Source organism: Chinchilla lanigera, unplaced genomic scaffold, assembly GCF_000276665.1.
Source record: "Chinchilla lanigera isolate Chin_1 unplaced genomic scaffold, ChiLan1.0 scaffold00026, whole genome shotgun sequence".
Lineage (NCBI taxonomy): Eukaryota > Metazoa > Chordata > Mammalia > Rodentia > Chinchillidae > Chinchilla > Chinchilla lanigera.
This window is the reverse complement of record NW_004955427.1, coordinates 6,582,764-6,585,459: the sequence shown is the minus strand read 5'-3', so window position 1 is coordinate 6,585,459 and position 2,696 is coordinate 6,582,764. Positions and strand designations below refer to the sequence as shown.

The window sequence follows — 2,696 nt, the reverse complement described above, 5'->3', positions numbered from 1 at the left end:
TATATACAGAGAGAGAGAGAGAGAGAGAGAGAATTGCAAAGGAATCTTACTTTTCTTTACCTAGACAGTGGATAGACAACAACTATCCATTGAAAGTCTTAAGTTGTAAAAATTTTACCTATTTGGAGCTTGACATTAACATTCTAGAGTCCCACAACCTATAAATTGATCAATTCACCAAAAGGGGCTGAAGACCACTAGTATCCCTGTAAATCTTACAGAAACTTTAAGCTCCGTAACGCAGGTCATCTAATCTTTGTACAGAAAACAAAATTTCAATACATGTAAAAAGTTATAAAACTCACATGGAAAAGCAAAATTCAGACAAGATTAAGGGTGAAAGCAACATAAAGATTAAATGCTTATGCATTTGAGTTGGTAGAAAGTAATCTGAAAACACATAATAAATACAGATAGCAGTTATTGAGGTAAAAATAAAATTCATAAAGACTGAATAGAATATTTAGAAATACAGATTAAATAGCAAGATAGATTTGAGAAAAGAAATCAAAGGCAACCAAAATGATAGATTAAGAGGACTGGGAGTTATAACTAAAAGATTGAACCTAAATTATAATGAATTCCAACTGGAAGAAATATAATTTGGGGACGTCAGTGTTTAAAATGTAAATTTGTAAGAATATAATAGAAATGGTGAAGTAACTGAAATCTTCTATTTGAGAAGCACAGCAATGCCAAAGCAGAGAAATAAAATCAAGTCTGCATCAAATACATCATAGTAAAATTCTAAAAACCATTGAAAAGTATTGAAAAGCAAATATAGCACACAGATCAATCAAGTGTATAAGGAAATATAGAAATTGCCTGAAGAGTTGAGTTCTGCTTCCAATCACGAAGACATTTAAAAAAAAAAAAACAACTGAATCTACAAATAAAAAAGAAAAATAAGGAAAAGAAGTAACAGGATAGAAAACCTTTGAAAAGCTTCTGTTTTCAGACAACAAGGAACAAGAATTTTCCAGACTATGCGCAGAAGGTAGAAACCTGACAGAGTGTGGCGGTATCACACAGTTAGAGAGTTCAAGATCAGAGTTACAGGGAAGCAGTGCGGATTAACTGTGTAGGGCAGATTTCAGAAAAAGGAGGGACTTCCCTAGAAAATGAAGATGTGTCATAGACTATTTGTATTAGCTCCTTCCTGAGTCTGTACAAGGGCCATGCCACACATGCACGGAGTAGAACTCTACAAACCAGACGGAAGAATGAATAGGAGGTTGAAAAAAGAGCAAATCCTACAGCGCACAGTGGCTGGGGTTATGTGAGTTCCAACCAGAAAAACGGGAAGACCCGGCTTTACCGCCCTTCTTCAGCCATAGTCCCAGCTGCTTGTATTTACGGAAACTCCATCCAGTGTGCCCTAGAACCCTTGTACAAAGCTTAAAAACCAGACTCACAGGGATCGAACTTATCTGTAAATAGCTTAATTCCCATCAAAAGATGCCCAGTATTCTTTAAAGTTAGACAATAAAATGCAGATCCTCAATAAAGTAATCATCATAATGTCCAACATCCTGTTCAAATTTCTGGATATGTCGAGAAGCAAGAAATTGTAATTCATAGCCAAGAGAAAAATTCAGTTAATGGAAACAGACCCAAAAAAGAAAAAGAAAAAAAAAAAATGTCAAGAATGATGGACTAACACAGTAACTGTCCTAACTGTATAAATGTATATAAAGGAAAGTATAAATAAAATTAGAGAAATATTAGCCATTTAGAAAATAAAAGAACCAAGTGAAACTTCTAAAGATAAAAGATAAAATGTCTGAAGTGAAAACTTCAGTGGATTAATTTACAATGAATTAAGAAATATTTGAAGATGCATTACTAACATATCCAAAAGAAAGTGGGAGGGGATAAAAAAGAAGTGTCAGTGGCCTGTAGTCGAATAACAAGTGTTCTCAGACCTTTGTATGAGACACAAAAGGAGAGGAGAGGAGCCACAAATATTTGGTAAATAGTGCTTAAAAAAACAAATTTGATGAGAATTGTACATACTGATCCAAGCAGCTCAAAGAATGTTAAGACAAAAATAATTTTTAATTCTGAAAAACAATACTAAGATAAAATCTTAAAGCATCTTCCTGTCCTTCATGAAAAATGTACAAAGTGACCTTAAAGGGATACAAAACTCTCAAGCTAGAACATAGATAGATTTATACATGTACACATCCATATATCTATTTATCTATCTATCTAACTAAACAACATCTTCTTTCATACAGACAAAACCTAAGACAATTCAACTTAAGCCCAAGATGTCTGAGTGGTTATAAACTTCCAAAAGATTGCCAAAGGAGTAGAAAAAAATTTCAGCATTCTTAATTTGAAACCCTTTTATTTGATGAGCCAAAGAAAGAATGATCTTACATTATTCTGGAGTAGAACATTATAATTTCAAATAAACAGAAGTAATCTGAACTTTTTAATAATTGGCTTTTTTGTTTGTTTGTTTATTTATTTATTTTTTTTTCTGTTACCGGGAATCGAACTCATGACCTTGCGCTTGCTGGGCGGGCAGGCACGGTGCTGCTGAGCTAAATCCCCAGCCCCCTAAGTGGCTTTAAAATAGCATTTTGGAAGAAGTTAAATTGTCATTTCACACAATTATTAATTTAAATTGGAGTCAAAACTTACCATGAAAGATGGAGCCATACATGCTCTGTGATATAAATGAC

The 2,696-nt window shown here is 33.5% G+C and overlaps 1 long non-coding RNA gene across 1 annotated transcript in view; it reads left to right on the top strand.

The window, feature by feature from the left end:
* LOC106148695 overlaps window positions 1–2,397 on the top strand; it is a 5,639-nt gene extending 3,242 nt beyond the window's left edge. The window contains exon 3 of the long non-coding RNA XR_001234343.1: window positions 2,244–2,397. This is a non-coding gene — a long non-coding RNA (uncharacterized LOC106148695). The remainder of the gene's footprint in view (window positions 1–2,243) is intronic.
* Window positions 2,398–2,696: the final 299 nt, after the last annotated feature.